Consider the following 18,703-nt stretch of genomic DNA (forward strand, 5'->3'; position numbering starts at 1 on the left):
GTGACTAGGGGAATTTCACATTAACTTTATTGCAGTGTTAATGTAAACTTTACTGTGATTAATAAATGAACTTTAAAATGAAGCTTTAAAAAGAACATTCCTATATCATCATAACATATAACAACTATCCATTTATCTCTTCCCATTACCCTCTGGTGTGAGAAAGTGTTTAACAATCCCACAGGCTACATTCACTCTTAACTGTGCAGTATTCCTAAAAATTTGGGAGACCAAGCATACATTGGCTGGTCACTTTGTGAAGCATTCCTTTGTGCCATAGTCTGTGGAATCCTGTCTTGGTTTGTGACTTGAAGCAATACATAGATATTCCACAATTTGCACTTGTTCTTCTTTCTGATGGAGTTTGTGGGGCTGGGAGATGCAGTAAGCTCAGTGGGTATTTAGTGTATCATGCAGATAGGACATCCTGTCAGCACAGTGCACCAGTGGTAGGGAAGGGACAATTAAATAAGAACATAAGAACATAAGAAATAGGAGCAGGAGTAGGCCATCCAGCCCTTCGAGCCTGCCCCGCCATTCAATAAGATCATGGCTGATCTGTCGTGTCTCAGTTCCACATTCCCGCCCTCTCCCCATAACCATTAATCCCCTCGCTTATCAAAAACCCATCAACCCGCGTCTTAAAAATATTTAGCGAGGCAGCCTCCACCACCTCAATGGGCAGAGAATTCCAGAGATTCACCACCCTTTGAGTGAAGAAGTTCCTCCTCAACTCCGTTCTAAACCGCCTCCCCTTTATCTTGAGGCTGTGCCCTCTAGTCCTACTGTCCTTTCTGAGCGGGAAGAGCCTCTCCACCTCTATCCTATCCATCCCATTCATCATCTTATACGTCTCAATGAGATCTCCCGTCATTCTTCTAAATTCTTCTAAACGAGTACAAGCCTAGTTTATTCAGCCTCTCCTCATAGCTCAACCCCCTCAACTCTGGTATCAGCCTAGTAAACCTCCTCTGCACTCCCTCCAAGGCCAAAATATCCTTGCGTAAGTGCGGTGACCAAAACTGCACACAGTACTCGCTGCAGCCTCACCAATGCCCTATACAGCTGCAGCAAGACCTCCCTACTTTTATATTCAACCCCCCTTGCTATGAAGGCCAGCATCCCATTCGCCTTCCTGACCACCTGCTGCACCTGCAGGCTGGGTTTTTGCGACTCATGCACAAGGACCCCGATGTCCCTCTGCACCGTCGCCTGCTGCAGTTTTTCTCCACGTAAGTAATGGTCCTTCCTACCATTCTTCCTACCAAAGTGGACGACCTCGCACTTGCCAACATTAAATTCCATTTGCCATTTCCTGGCCCATTCGCCCAGCCTATCTAGATCCTTCTGCAGACTCTCCACACCCTCCGCACAATTTGCCGTTCCACCAATCTTGGTGTCATCAGCAAATTTCGACACCATACACTCGGTTCCCTCCTCCAGATCATCTATATAAATGGTAAAAAGCTGAGGCCCCAGCACCGACCCCTGGGGCACTCCACTAGTCACCATCCGCCAATCCGAATAGCACCCATTAACCCCCACTCTCTGTCTCCTATTTGACAACCAATCCTCTATCCACGCTAACACCCTACCCCCAACTCCATGCCCCCTTACCTTCTGCAATAACCTCTTGTGAGGTACCTTGTCAAAGGCCTTTAGAAAATCAAGAAAGACCACATCCGCCGGCTCTCCTCTATCCACCGCCCTAGACACATCCTCATAGAACTCCAATAAATTTGTCAGACACGACTTCCCCTTAACGAAACCGTGCTGCGTCTGCTCTATCAAGCAATCTGCTCTGGCTGAGCATCATTGTAGATGCATCCATCCCAGTGAGTGATGAGCATGTCATCATGCTGCAGACTTGACCCTTGTAAACAATTGAGAGACAAGAAAGTCAACAATTCTTTGTTGACTACCAGCCACTCTGTGGCTCTGAGATCCACTTTGCTAAAATGGTTGACCCAGCTCTGGTAATGGTCAATGTTGTTATCCCACAGTGGGGACTGGTGATGTTGATGCTGTTAAAGATTGGACCTTGCTGAGGATGGTCCTTATTTGTAGGTATGTCATCTTCTGAAGGTGACACAGTGGCACAATAGTTAACATTGCTGCCTCACAGTGCCAGGGACCCAGGTTTGATTCCCAACTTTGGTCACTGTCTGTGGCAGTTTGCACTTTTTCCCCATGTCTGCGTGGGTTTCCTCCGGATGCTCCAGTTTCCCCCCACAGTCCAAAAATGTACAGGCTAGATGGATTGGCCATGATAAATTGCCCCTTAGTGTCAGGGGGACTAACTAAGGTAAATGCATATGCGGAATGGGGATAGGACCTGGTTGGGATTGTTGTTGGTGCATGCTTGATGGGCTTGAGGTATATGAGATGATAAAAGACATTGATAAAGTAGCCATAGAATGATACTTCCTTTTGTGGGCAATCTAGAGTAATAGATTTAGGATCGGGAATTTAAAACAGATGAGAAAAAACTACTTCTTTCGAAGCGTGATGAATCTGTGGAATTCACTATCCCAGAGTCAGGTGGATGCCAGAGCATTGAGTAAATTTGAGGAGATGGACAGATTTGTAATTAGTAATGGGTTGAAGGGTTTTGGAGAATGGGCAGGAAAGTGGAGTTGAGGCTGAGATGAGATCAGCTATGATTGTATTGAATGGCAGAGCAGACGAGAAGGGCTGATTTGTCTGCTCCTGCTCCTATGGTCTTATGTTCACAGCTGCCCTGAAGAAGGTGCACCTTTCTTGGTGCTAAATGATCTCCTATTGACCCTTCAATATTGGGTGCCCATTGCCATCCTTTATTGGTTGGCAGTCGTACCCTCTAGCCTCTGATTGGCTCATGTTGTGCATCCGCAAACTTACTTCTCATCCAACTTCCACCCCCCCACACCCCACCCCTGCCACCCACATTCTCAACTACACTGTTTATATTTATCACAAACAATAAGGGACCTGCCATTGAACCCTGTGGTACACCACCAGACACTAGCCTCCAGTCACACAAACAGCCTTCTAACTCCATCTTCTGTCTCCTACCATCAAGCCAGTTTTGGATTTAACTCGCAAAGTTACCCTGAATTCCATGTGCTTTGACCTTCTTCATTAGACTCCCATGTGGGACCTTGTTAATGGCTTTGATGAAATCCATATAAACTTCATCAAATGCATTTCCCTCATTTACACATCTGGTCACCTCTTCGAAAAATTCAATCATATTCATTAGGCATGACCTCCCTCTGACAAAGCTGTGTTGACTATCCCTGATCAAATCTTGCCTGTCCAAGTGGAGATAGATGTTCTCCTTCAGAAATTTCTCCAATAGTTTCCCGACCACTGATGTGAGGCTCACTAGTCTCTCATCTCCTAATTTTCTTGGACATCCTTCATGATAATTTGAACAACATTAGCTATTCTTCAATCATCTGGCACCTCCACTGTGGCCAGAGAGGAATGAAAAAATTGGGTCAGACCCCTATAATTTTCTCCCTTGTCTCCCACAGCCTGGGTTTCAACTCTTCCAGACTTGGGAAATTGTTCATTTTTCAGCCTGATAAAACCGCTAATACCTCCTCACCATCTATGTTAGATTGCTTAAAAACCTCACAGACTCTGTCCCTAAATTCTATACCTATGACCTCCTTCTCTTGAACGAAGACAGGCATGAACTACTTGTTTAACGCTCTACCAATGTCCTCCAGCTTCATGCATAAATTGTCCCCTTGGTCCCCAATTGACCCTACTCTTTCTCTGATTATCTGCTTCCCCTTAATATACTTGCATTATAGCTTGAAGTTCTCCTTAATCTTATCCGCCATTGCTTTTCATAGAATTATAGAATCTTACAGTGCAGAAGGAGGCATTCAGCCCATTCGGTCTGCAGTAACCACAATCCCACATGGCCCTATCTCCATAACCCCATGCATTTACCCTAGTTAGCCCCCCTGACACTAAGGGGCAATTTAGCATGGCCAATCCACCTAACCCGCACATCTTTGGATTATGGGAGGGGACATTAACACCTGGAGGAAACCCACGCAGATGCAGGGAGCATACGCAAACTCCATACATTCATTGACCCAAGCTGGAGATTAAACCCGGGTCCATGGTGCTGTGAGGCAGCAGTGCTAACTGTTGTACCACCATGCACCTTCTTTGCTCTTCAAGTTGCTTTCTTAACTTTTCCCTGCATTTCTTATACTCAACAAAGGCCTCTGTTGATTTGCTTCCTTTGTTCCTGCTCTCTTCTTATCCAGCCTTGAATATTCCCAGACACCCAGAGGTCTTTGGGATTATTTCTCTAATATTTTACCCTAAAGGAAACATGTTGGGTCTCTACTGTCCCAATTTTCATTTTGAATGTTCCCCACTGCTCTACTGTAAGTTTTCCCAGAAGAAGCTGGCTCCAGTCTACTTTGGCCAGATTCTGCATTATTTTAATATAGAATCCAATGCAAAGTCACTTTTTGTAGATCATCTTTTTCCTCCATAACAAACTGTGTACTGTGTTGTGGTTGCTATTGATAAAATACTCCCCTACTACTGCCACCCCTGGTTTCAATCCCCAGAATTAGATGCAGCACTGTGCCATCCCTTTAAAAGTTTATCTGAATTCATTTCAATAAAGCTGCCCTCTCTCAACCCTTTACACTATGACTACTCCAATCAATGTTGGGGAAGTTGCAACCCTCCAATATAATTACCCACATCTTAGTGAGTTGTCTCAATAACTGCTCCTTTATTGCCAATTGACTGTTTGGGGACCTATAACATACAAGTTAGAGTTTATTTATTAGTCACAAGTAAGGCTTTCATTGACACTACAATGAATTTACTGTGAAATTCCCCGAGTCACCACAGTTCGGGTCAATGCACCAAACCAACACATCTTCCAGAATGTGGGAGGAAATGGGAGCACCCGAAGAAAATCCATGCAGACACGGGGAGAAAGTGCAAACTCCACACAGACAGTGACCCAAGTCAGGAATCGAACCTGGGTCACTGACACTGTGAAGCAGCAGTGCTAACCACTGCGCTACCGCATTGCCCAGTACTGCTCCCTTGTTATTCCTAACCTCTACCTACAAAGCCTCATTTGAAGACCCTTCATCCCTCCTTACTGCAGTAAATGCCTCCTGAATTAATATGTTGTAGAATGTGGCTGTGTGCCTGTCGAGCAAGCTCCATTTCACACAGAAGGCACTGTGTGTGCTCAAGCCAATTGCCATAATTTTGATTTCCTGCATAATAAGAGTTTGATTTGCAAGACGGATACAGTTGTTCATTTGTGATAATCACTGGGCATTTGGAAAGCTAACATTTATTTTCCGGTGGCGTTGGCAATGTTACCAAATTAACAAGGACCTCCAGGGCTTCGTCTGCAAAAGAATTTTTCTCAATTATTTCTCTGCTGCTACTTTACAATTTTGCATACTTCACTGATTGAGTAAAGCTATGTTAAGTGACTTGTTGGCTACTTAACAAGTGTTAAAGAAGCTTTATTACAATTCATTATCATCTTCTGTTGCTCTTACCACTGCAATTGGGTTACATGAAATCGTTCAGTGTGAAACTTTCTCACCTACTGCTTATAGTTTGTTATTAAACTCAACCGTATTGTTGTTGCCAGCCCTTCATCTTGTGAAATGATGGCTCGTGCTGCATTTGTCAATTCTCTGTTTGGCTTGCCTCAGTTCAGGCTTGATTTCATTTCATTTGAATTATTATTGTCTTACGTATTAGTGTACAGTGAAAATTATTGTTTCTTGCAATTGCATGTTGTACATAGAGGAGAAAAAGAAGGTGCAGAATGTAGTGTTACAGACACAAAAGAGTTAGAATAGAGTTTTAAAAGCATAAAACATGAGTAAAAGATAGAATTAGAGAGTACGCAAGGCACAACTCTGGTATGGCAGTCTCTGCTGTATTTGCTGCAGGAGAAGACGGTGGGCTGAGAAGTTGCACAATACATTGACTTCTGTTTTCCCTGGTCCCACTGAGCTTTCCATTTCTGCTCACCTGTTCCTATGCCCTTCCAAATAGTTAGCCCTCCAGATATCACTGCCATCAGTGATTGTTTCCCAATTGTTATGAAGACGGCGAAAACCGACACTATCGCCCTTGCAGGCGTCCCTACAGCAGAGATGTAGATGTCCATCGATCCAGTGATCAGTTAATTACATAGAAAGTCTTCCCTCTACAGCTGTCCCCAATCCAATGTGCTACCAAATAAACCTGTTGGACTTTAACCTGGTGTTGTGAGGCTTCTTACTGTGTTTACCCCAGTCCAACGCCGGCTTCTCCACACCAATCCAATGAGCATGGCTAAGCCAGCACAGGCGTTGTTGGCTTAATAATGAGTATATTCTAGCAGAATTAAAACAGTCCAGGATCTCTGAGTTAGTTACCTGGGCTGCCAAGAGATGCTGTGAATATGCCTAAGGCAATAAAGATGGAAACCGCTTCAGCATTTTCTCCTGCCTAGCGTATGTTGTTATAATGTAACCAATGATAATATTGGAATCTGTTATAATGTAAATAATATTAACATGCTGTGGGGTCAGCTGACCAGCTGACCTGGTAGACAATGTAACCACTGGCAAAATGATGTGATGGCCAGCTGACCAGCTCAGCTGGTATAAGTAGAAAGCAGATGGGGAAATGGTATGGTCCAGAGTGTGGCCTGGGTGTTGGTGCAAAGAAGTTTCTTTTGTAAACCTTTTTCTTTGGTTTACTTTCTGAATTTAGTTATTTTATTGCTTGCAACTGAAATATCCTTACTGCAGGATGAACATATGTTGCCCAGGTTTCACTCTTGTAGAGGAGTACAGTGAGCATACAGGGTTGGTATCCTCAATCAGCTTGCTGTTGCTTTCTAATCATTTACCCAGCTTGGACACGACAGACTAATGGAGGGAATTTACTTACAAGATTTTAGCATTTACTTGGATTCCAAGCATGTATTCCTGAACAAAATGTGAACCCAATTTCTTACATTTTTCAGGTTGTCTCTGCTATTGTTGCATGTCCCAACTATTTTGGTTTCCAGACTTGATAAATCCTTAAACAGGACATTTTTAACTCAAATTTCCAAATGAATGAGACGATCATTTTATTTGTCACAATGAATTGTTTAGAGTTTGAGTTAATCTGAGACACAGATCACAGTTCCACCACCCCACTTCTATTCAATAATGCCTGACACTGACTGATTATTTTACTAAATACCAATTATAGACACTGGCATCATCAGTAAAACCCAATGGATAGAAAGAACCTAACTCTATCTTCCCTGTCTATGTTATAACAAGATCATAAGACCATAAGACATAGGAGCAGAATTAGGCCACTCAGCCCATTGACTCTGCTCTGCCATTCAATCATGGCTGATATTTTTCTCATCCCATTCTCCTGCCTTTTTCCCATAGCCCTTGATCCTCTTAATAATCAAGAACCAATCTATCTCTGTCTTAAAGACACTCAATGATCTGGCCTCCTCAGCCTTCTGCGGCAAAGAGTTCCACAGATTCACCACTCTCTGACTAAGAAATTTAAAGGCAAACAACAACACATTATTTACATTTTTAAAATGCTTTTTGAGGCCAAAAAGTTAAGAATTTTGTTTGTATAGTTTTAAAATGAGACAGTGTATCAAAAATATTGAGGTGTTCATTCCACAGCTCCTGAATCGGGGTTAACATTTCTCATGCACAAGGGAGGGCAAAGGCAGTTATCTGTGTTGAACTGAATATGGGGTTGATTTTCCGACCTCCTCAGAAAATCGTCAGGAATCCCCCACTGCCGTGGTGAATGGGGCATCAGCAGAATTCCTGATGCCATGAGGACTTTCGGGGTTCACCGACCCGCCCGGTAAGCCTTGATCAGGTTCCTGTGCAGAACAGGTGGCAATCCGATAATCATGCAAATCCACTCATTTGAATATCAGTAGTAGGTTTAACGGGCAAGTTACCAGACCCCCACCATTCACCCGGCCTGCCAGCGCGTGGGAGACATGGCATAGCGGATCCTGAGTGTCCAGGGAACTCCAACAACTCCACAGAAAAGGGGATATCCTCCACTCATCACAGATCACTGTCCCACCACTCCACGCCATGCAGGCCAGACCACCACTCAGGCTCTCCCTCTTGAGACATCCCACTCAAGCCCCCTCAATCCTTAGGCCACTCCAACTCAGTCTCCCTTTCCCCTCACACCCCCAACTCTGCCCCCTTTTCCCCCTCCAACCCCTACTCAGCTGAACCATAATGTTGACAGAAGACTCTAAGTCTGATTGATTTGATTTGATTTGATTTTTTATTGTCACATGTATTAACATACAGTGAAAAGTATTGTTTCTCGCACGCTATACAGACAAATCATACCGTTCATAGAGAAGGAAACGAGAGAGTGCACAATGTACTGATACAATCATAACAAGGGTGTGGACAAGGATGAACTTAATGCAAAGTAAATCCATTCAAAAGTCTGACAGCAGCAGGGAAGAAGCTGTTCTTGAGTTGGTTGGTATGTGGCCTCATACTTTTGTGTCTTTTTCCCGAAGGAATAAATTGGAAGAGAGAATGTCCGGGTTGTGTGGGGCCCTTAATTATGTTGGCTGCTTTGCCAAGGCAGTGGGAAGTGAAGACAGAATCAATGGCTAGGAGGCTGGTTTGTGTGATGGATTGGACTACATTCACGACCGTTTGTAGTTTCTTGTGGTCTTGGGCAGAACAGGGGCCATACCAAGCTGTGATACAACCAGAAAGAATGCTTTCTATAGTGCATCTGTAAAAGTTAGTGAGACTTGTAGCTGACATGCCAAATATCTTTAGTCGTCGGAGAAAGTAGAGGCATTGGTGGGCTTTCTTAACTATAGTGTTGGCATGGGGGGACCTGGTGATCTGGACACCTAAAAACTTGAAGCCCTCGACCCTTTCTACTTCGTCCCCATTGATGTTAATTGACAGCCTATAGTTTAACTTATTCTTTTATAAACCACAAACAAAAACCCCTTGCCCGCAGTCTGAGCCCACCAACCCCCAAGAACCTTCCATTATCTCCAACCAATACTACAATGTGATCTATGCTACCTATTTGGAGCTACAGCCTCTCATTTCCATGTGAGGGTTCATTCTGTAGGATGGAAATATTTTCAGATTTTTTAAAATATATATTTTAATTATCTTCAATGCTGGTTATGGGGATAACGATGCCATTAACTATTACAACTAAAAGCAAAATACATTGGAAGTGGGAAATCTGAAAAAAAAACAAAATATGCTGCACCCACTCAGCAAGTCTGGTAGCATCTGTGGAGAGAAACTGAGGTTCTGTGTGGAACCTTGCACACACCTGACGAAGGAACACTGTTTCCGAAAGCTTGTGGGATTACTATCAAATAAACTGGTTGGACTTAAACCTGGTGTTGTGAGACTTCTTACTATGTTTACCCCAGTCCAACGCCGGCACCTCCACATCATGGAAAGTCGCATCCAGAGTTAGGATCTAAATGATCTGTAGAATTGTAAAACGGTCATTTAGATCCAAAACATTGACCAGGATTTTACAACCTTGTTCGGGTGATACTCGTAAAATCCAGCCCAAGGCCAACGGAGAATTCCATTCTGTGAGCCTTACCCGCTCCAATTCCTGGAGGGCATGGTGGTAAAATTCCACCCACTAACTCCGTTTTTCTCTCCACAGATTGCTGGCAGACCAGGTGAGTGTATCCAGCATTTTCTGTTTTTATTTTGTTAGCTATTTTCATTAATGTTACTTTTTGCGTTAATGAAAGTATGGAATCGATGGTCAATGCAGTGATTTAACAGTATTTATTGTCATTGGACATTCTTCTAAAATTGGAAATGAGACAATATATATTATTGAATGATTCAGGGCAATTATTCAAAACACTATAAGCATTAAAAAATGGTGAGTCTGAATTGTGCGGCTGGATAATGCCTGAGAAATCTGTATCCAAATCCAAATCCACCTCCAACCACCCCATTTCCAGCATTAACAGAGGCCAGAAATGGATGGGCAGGCAACCCACTCTGAGGAAGTGGGTTGAAACTTTAAATGTGACACTATGAGACTGCAGTCTCATCGCCATTCAACTTTTCCATTTTATCTGTTGTCGGCCAGCTTCCTCCCAGTGTCAGGAAATCCAACAACTTCATTGAGCTGAGAATTTGGTTAATTCAGGAGATGAGTGTCTTCACATCATCCCCTGGATCTAAGTGCCTGTCATAAGCAACGTTTACAATTGACTATTGTCTTACCGACCATCCCTTTGATCTGATTTCACCGCAAGGACACTGATCTTTCTTCACAACTACCATTACCAATGCGACTCCTACCCTCCTCTCATCTCCCCCACTCACCTAAAGGCATATCAATCAAATTGGTCTTTGGGCTGGAAACTTTGTTGAGGTCACTGGAAGGCTGTGAAGAATCCCAAATGGCAGGTTCCCAATGAGAAATAATGAAGGTTTGATCTTTATTTTTGAAAGACATGTCTTTACTTTCTTTTACATATTTAAAGCTAGAATCAAGGTTTAAAAGACTCCAATGTGAGTTAAGTTCTGTCAAGTTAAGTGGGCAGAAAATCAGACAGGTTCCATTACAGAAGTATAATCCTCAAATTGCCTATCACCAGACAGGATGTATGTGTAACAAACACAACATGTAACTCCAGTGGGTGAACTGACAGAACTGTCTTGTAATTTCAAAGCCAGGCATCAAGATCTAGACATTAGGACACAGCTCAGAAGTGTCCTGGTGTCTCAAGGCTCAAACAGGCAGTTATGAAGGAATCCTTCAGGCAATTCTTCAATTTCTCTATGTACATTGAAAATGGACACTCATTGGTATTGGTCATGATTGAGTGATGGATACCAATTGAGGATGTCGTGATGTGATCTGCCACTAGAATTTGGTCTTTTTGTGTGAGGAATTTTAATCAGTCAGCACCAGGATTAGCATTCATGGCGAGGGGGCTAGAATACAAGAGCAGGAATGTACTTCTGAGGCTGTAAAAGCTCCGATCAGACCCCATTTAGAGTATTGTGAGCAGTTTTGGGCTCCGCATTGAAGGAAGGATGTGCTGGCCTTGGAAAGGGTGCACAAGAATGATCCCTGGAATGAAGAACTTGTATGAAGAATTGTTGCGGGTTCTGTGTCTGTACTCGTTGGAGTTTAGAAGAATGAGGGGGGATCTTATTGAAACTTACAGGATACTGTGAGGTCTGGATTGTGTGGATGTGGAGAGAATGTTTCCACTAGCAGGAAAAACTCAAACCAGAGGGCACAACCTCAGGCTAAAGGGACAATCCTTTAAAACAGAGATGAGGAGAAATTTCTTAGTCAAAGAGCGGTGAATCTGTGGAACTCTTTGCTGCAGAAGGCTGTGGAGGCCAGGACAGAGTTCTGGATTAATAAAGGGATCAGGGATAATGGGGAAAAGGCAGGAGCATGGGGATGAGAAAAATATCAGCCATGATTGAATGGCAGAGCAGACTTAATGGGCCAAGCGGCCTAATTCTGCTGCTTTTTTTTATGGGTTTATAGTCTATGGATTGGTGATAAACCTACACACTTGTTCCTGTAGACAGATATCAGAGTTTTTTAGGATCTCTTCCAGTCTTTGAGGTCTGCTGATGGCTGAGGTTCATCTATTTTCTGAGTTAGCTAAGTTACTTGTCTCTCTCAGAGCTTCGAGAGATGGTCTTGTGAATGTTTCATGCTGAATCATGCAGAATGATCATTGAATTAACCTTGATTACAGCATTGTTTTTAATGAATTAACCTTGAGGCTTATCAAAGGTAGGGTCAAGGGCCAATACAGCAGTAGAGTGCACGATATTCTGATGGTCACACAGTGGCGAATTTTTCAAAAATGATTAACGATGTGATCTTGAGCACACACTTCCGGTCTGTAAGAATGGCAGTGGGAGCTCAAGATTTGGCAAAATCACAGATGTTGCGGATTTCATGTCCCATCCCCCTTAGCACAGCTCTTGGTGTCTTGGTAGTGCCCCTCTGACAGTGCCAACCTGTATTGTTGGTATGCCAGGTGGCACTAACAGGTGGTACCATCAGGGTGCCAGGTGGCACTGCCAGATGGCCTTCAATGGCTTCCAAGCCTTCCCAGCCTGGCCATCATACCTGGTCTCCATTTGTGGAGACTGTAGTGATTCTCACCTGGCTTCCACAGCACCTGAGGGTCAGAGAATCCCGAGAGTAGGTAGAATCTGGCCTTGAACCGACCAGGCATAATTAAACGCTTATTTAAATATGCTAATCTGGGTTTCCCGATTATGTCTGGGTGTGCGACTGGAAGGATTGTAATGGGGTTTTGCTTTGGCACTGGATGCACTAAACTCCCTCACCCATGATTCTCCAACTCCAAGCCGCCCCAAAGCGATCTGTGCTGGGCACAATAAAACCGGAAAGTCATGGCCCCAGTCTTCCTCAAGGTGGTGAGTGTCCATTTTCATCGTACAGTGACAACGTTTGAGTTTCTCTAACATGAATCCTTCATGACTGCCTGTCTAAACTTTGAGATATTGAGATACTTCTTGGCCTTCACCCAGCACTTGAGAAACAATCAACAAGCTGCCAACGGTTGTCATCAACTCCTCGCATGAGGATCCTCCTACACTGCTGAGAAATGACAAACACAATCAAATTCCAGTCTATTGGCAAAGCTCCAGGGGCTGATATTATCCCAGCTGAGGTCTACAGGGCTGAAGGTCAAGCAGCATACTAAACTCTTTCAGTCTCTGTGGGAGCAAAGGATCATCGCACAAGAATACAAAGGTGACTCTATTGTGCATCTGTACAACAACAAAGGAACTAGCTAATCTTTCAGGCACCATAGAGGAATCACACTCTTCTCCATTACCAGCGAAATCTTCACCACAATCCTTCTTAACGACCGAGTGCAACATTTCACCTAGGTTCTGCGATCAGAGACAGTATTAGAAAACGTCACGTAATCACAGATATTGAGCAGCATTTTACGATTGTGCCTCGTCCGTTTCCGCGACCAGTGTCATTTTATGGCCCCAGGATTGCCGGCGCAGTCAGCCTGCCACCAGAAATGAGCGGGAGGCTGAATAATTTATTTAAAATTATGGAAATGCTGTTTTACGTCTGATTAGAGAGCCCGGCACTCAGTCATCCGGGCTCGCCTGCATTTATGGCCTTGCTGGGAGAATTAGGACCATACCAGCCTGAACATTGATGGCTGAAAGAATAAATGTTTCAGTAAGCTTGCTGAGGTGCTTTTGTTTTTTCAGATGTTCCTTAATATTACGATGTTTCCTGCATTACAACAGTGACAGCACATCAAAAAGAATTTGGTTGACTGTGAAGTGCTTTGGTATGTCCAGCGGTCATGAAACACACCACATAAATACGTGAGTCTTTCCTTTTTTCTTTTCTTGTTTTCTTACAAGGCATCTTAACAACACCGAAGGTTAGACATGAGGCAGCATCACAGAACACAAATACGACAGTATCAGTTTTCTCTCTGAATCAGAATGTTCAAATCTCACTCCAGAGATTTGGATGCAAAATCCACATTGGAAATCCAATACAGTACCACAGGAAGTCTTACTGAGTCATAATCATAGCGTTTAACAACAGAGAAAAGAGCCCTTCGGTCCATCACATCTGCATCATCAATCAAGCAGCTACCTATTCTAACCCCATTATAAAGCAATTGGCCCATAGCTTTGTATGTTCTGGCGTTTCAAGTGCTCATCTAAATGCTCCTTAAATGTTGCGAGGGTTCCTGCCTCTACCACCCTTTCAGGCAGTGAAGTTCTAGATTCCCACCAACATCTGGGTGAAAAAGTTCTTCCGCAAATCCCCTCTAAATCTCTTGCTCATTACCTTAAATCTATGCCCCCCAGTCATTGACCCCCACTGCTAAGAGAAAATGTTTCTTCCTATCTACCCTATCCATGTGTCTCTTAATTTTATACACCTCAATCAGGTCCCCCCTCAGTTTTCACTACTCTAAAGAAAACAACCCCAGTCTAACCAGCCTCTCTTCATACCCGAAATGCTTTAGCCCAGCCAACATCCTGGTGAGAGTCCTCTGCACCCTTTCGAATACCATCACATCCTTGATTGTCTTACCTGGAAGACGACTGTTGGATTGTTGGAAGTGTAATCTTCCAGATAAGACAAACAAAGATCCCATCTTCTCCCTCAGGATAGTTGCAAAATATCCCATTGCACTATATTGATGAAGGGCAAGGATAGTATTTGGCCCTTTGTATTTGGCCATTGCGTAACTTTTAATTATAATAACCAAACAAATTTTTTAAAATTTTATTCTTTGGATTTGGGTATCGTTAGCTAGGTCAACATTTATTGCCCATTCCTAATTGTCCTTGAGAAGATGGCGATGAGCTGCCTTCTTAAACAGCAGATTTCCATCTAATGTAGGTACACCCACAATGCTGTTAGAAAGGGGGCTCCAGGATTTGGATCCAGCGACAATGAAGTAACGATAATATATTTCCAAGTCAGGGTGGTGTATGACTTGGGGGAAAGCTTCCAGGTGGTGGTGTTCCCACGTATCCGCTGCCCTTGCCCTTTGAGACGGTAATGGTTGTGAGTTTGAATAGGGCTGTTGAAGGAGCCTTGGTAAGCTCCTCAAGGCTGTCACTCTGTGTCGGTGGTGGAGGGACTGTATGTTTGTGGATTGCAGTCAACCAAGTGGGCTGTTTTGTCCTGGGTGCTGTCAAGCTCGGTTTGCTGGAGCTGCACTCACATGAATGCAGCTCCAACAACACTAAACGTCATTATCACGTTGCTTTTTGTGGGAGTTTGTTCGCTAGTTGCTGCTTTTCCTTTATTACATTGGCAAGTATGTTTCAAAAATGTTTCATTTAATGTGAAAGGTTGTGAAAGGTGCTGGATAAATGCAAGTTCTTTATTTCATTCTAGAACTCTAGCAAGTGCATTTTCTAAATAAAGATGCATGCTACTATGTAATACTCGGGTATTATGTATTGCCAACAAGCAATGTGTTTACCCTATGGCTCATTACCCGTGTCAAGCAAATGAACATCAGAAATGCTGCTGACACAAGGTAGCTGTGTGCTGAATATTCAGGCTCCTATTAGAAAGCAGCTGGCCTTACACCCATTTTCACTCAGGTTCTTGTCATTAAAAGAAAACTGGTAGCAGAAGAGATCTTGGGCTAATGTGCTAAGCTTATCCATAGGTAGCCAGTGCAAATAGTTTCTTAGAGACTTCAGATACCTTTGGGAGCTAACTAGGGGATTCTGTTTTGTTTGGATTCATTGCCTTACAGTGAAATAAGACAGGGTTCAAAAGAGTTATCAGGAGCAAGAAAATGTCATAGATTTTGCATGAACATTGAAGCTATCTCTTAGGGTGTTGAGACATTAACAACGCCACCCAGCTCAAATGACTGCAGATGTGTGTTTAAGGATAAATAGCTAAACAGTCACCATACCAAACCCTATCCTATCTATATTGTAATTATGACCCAGTTCAAGTCACTGGAGTCACTGGACTCAATTACAGAACTGTTATCGTGCAGATGGAGGCCATTTGGCCTTTCATGTCTGCACCAGCTCTCCATTACGAACATTGGTGCCATTTTCCTGGCCTTTTTCCCACACCCCTGCACATTGTTTCTATCAAGTCATTATCTAAAGCCCTCTTGAACAGCCTGAATTGAATTGGCACCACCACACCTCCAGGCAGTGCATTCCAGACCCAAATCACTTGTGTGAAAAGGTTTGTTAATTTATCCTTTAACCTAATTTGCCAATTAATTTTAACCAGCTTTCATGCCTTAAAAATTGCTCTTACTTAATGGCATGATTTTGTGGCTGCACTAGCCCTGGGCACAAAGTCCATAATGGCCAATAAATCTCGCGAGAGGCCAAAAATGGGATATGCGTCGGCAAAATTTTGGGTTCTGATCTTCGCTGACCTTTGCCCCCCAGGGACAATGGACCTTGGCATTGTCTACCCCCACTATGATTCCCATGGAGGGCAGGGCAGGAAAAATCTGCCCTTTTAGTCTCAGACTCACTCTGCTCTCCCTCAAACTGAATGGAAAATTATTATTGCAGCTATCTCGGTGCATCTTAGCGTTGAGATCATTGATAACTTCCATCTTGATGGACAGTACCAGATCTAATATCGCCAGCTCTCTGGTTGGCTCCAGAACATTCTGTTCTAAGAAACTCGAAAATTCTCAACAAGCTCCTCATCTGACTTACCCATCTGACTTTTCCAGTCTATATGTAAATTAAAGTCTTTCTGAAAATCTTCAATTATTTCTTCCTTTGTGTTCCAAGTTATCATGTGGTAAATGTTAGAAAGCCTCTACTCAAACGCCATAAGTAACTTCTTGCCTTTACCATTTCTCGTCTCTACCCAAACTGTTGCCATATCCTGGTTTCCTAAGTTTAGGTCCTCCCTCTGTATTGTACTAATAACACCATTAACTAACAGAGCCACCCCTCCTTTTTCTCAGTTTCTGTCCTTCTCAAATATTCTGTTCCTTCAATATTCTGGCTTCATTCATGTTCTCTTGCAGCCCTGTCTCTATAATAGCTATCAAATGGTACTGATTTATTTCCATGTGCACCCTCAGTTCATCCATTTTGATTTGAATGCTACGTGTTTTCAGATGCAGAGCTTTTAATTTTATCCTTTTATCCTTTCTATAACCTTTAGTCTCATCCTTCGATTTACTGTTAGATTTGTACTCTCTATCTCTTCCTGTCATGGCCTGCTTTTCATTTCCCTTAATAATAACCTTTTCTGCACTTTTATTTACCACATCTTCCAAAATTTGATCCCTTACTCCCACTATTTGATTCAAAACCCTTACTACTTCCCAGTTATTCGGTTTGCAAGAACACTGACCCCATGAGATTAATAAGAGATCTAATCCCCTAACACTCAAATCATATCATTAGTGAAGACTTTGATACAGTGGTGTGCAGCGGGTTGTATGATGCCATTGAGGTCTCCACATGTTACCTGAAAGGACCCTTCCACAAAGAAGTTGAGCACAATAGTAACCTTCAGATTGCCAGGCCTGCCAGCATATCACATGTGGGATCACCTGCTTTGAAGAATGTTTGAAGGTCAGATAACACACGTTAGTTCATTGGCCAGCATTGCAGGTTAAATGATGTTGACCTTGCAGACTTTGAGTGTTGTCCTTTTAGCCTGAGATGTGACAATCCTCAGTCTGCAGGAGCACCAGGAAGGAGACATTAGGCCAGGCACGAGCAGCACGAGTCGCTGAAGGGGAGAGGAAACATGCATGAAGAGGCAGAGAAAACCTGTACTCCACCTTTGTGCCTGAGCCGTTCTGCAATGTGCCACTGTGTGCCAGCTAGAGCCCATTACACCTTTAGTGTAGTGGATGCAAGAAGCCCACATACAGCACACAGTGACAATTGCATCTGGTCAGCACTCAAGTGCCAAACCTGTAGCTTTCTAGTTAACAACTCCAGACCTGTTCAAATTATGAAATAACAGTTAGGACCAAAATTGTATGCAAAATTCACACTTTCAAACAATGGAGCAAACCTTACCAGCTCAGCCTGCTGGTCAACCAGTGTGGCGAATCGATTAGATCATGAGAGAGGCAGAAAACCAGCTTTGTGCCCGATGTCGTGCCTCTTGCGATAGGACCAGCACATGAAGCTGGCATGTTTTGAACATTCTTCCATTTATTTTAACGTTATTAATGAGCCCGGGATGGAATACTCCGGGCTCATTTGTTTTCACCACCTCAGTGCTGGAAGTCCTCACTGGCGAAGATCACATATGATCCCCCAACAATGGGACTAGACATCATGGACACGCTAGTGGAACTGGAGGCCATTGATGCCTCCCTGGGTTGTCTGTAGGGGAGGCGGTGGTGGGGGGGGAGGGTAGAGAGGGCAGTGTCAGCCTAACACTGCTAGCCTGGGACCCCGGTGGTGTCCACCGAGCATCAGGCAGTGATAAGGACCTGGGCCTAATGGGAGGGGCAGGGCGTGAAGGGGGCAGAGCCTAATAGAAGACAGGCATGGGGGGAGCTGTGCACTCTGCAATCGGGGGTCAGCTTGGTGAAAATCAGCAGGAGGGGTTGTAGCGGAGCAGTGATCAGCCAGAGGGATGGTGTCAGAGCAGCAATCAGCCGGGGAGGTCAGCAATCAGCCGGGGAGGTCAGCAATCGGCCGGGGAGGTCAGCAATCGGCCGGGGAGGTCAGCAATCGGCCGGGGAGGTCAGCAATCAACCGGGGAGGTCAGCAATCGGCTGGAGAGGTCAGCAATCGGCCGGAGAGGTCAGCAATCGGCTGGAGAGGTCAGCAATCGGCCGGACAGGTCAGCAATTGGCCAGGGAGGTCAGCAATCGGCCGGAGAGGTCAGCAATCGGTCGGAGAGGTCAGTAATCGGCCAGAGAGGTCAACAGTCAGCCGGAGAGGTCAGCAATTGGCCGGAGAGGTCAGCAATCAGCCGGAGAGGTCAGCAATCGGCCGGGGAGGTCAGCAATCAGCCGGAGAGGTCAGCAATCGGCCGGAGAGGTCAGCAATCAGCCGGGGAGGTCAGCAATCGGCCGGAGAGGTCAGCAATCGGCCGGGGAGGTCAGCAATCAGCCAGAGAGGTCAGCAATCAGCCAGAGAGG

This window comes from Carcharhinus amblyrhynchos, chromosome 1, assembly GCF_965287045.1.
Source record: "Carcharhinus amblyrhynchos chromosome 1, sCarAmb.v2.hapA, whole genome shotgun sequence".
Lineage (NCBI taxonomy): Eukaryota > Metazoa > Chordata > Chondrichthyes > Carcharhiniformes > Carcharhinidae > Carcharhinus > Carcharhinus amblyrhynchos.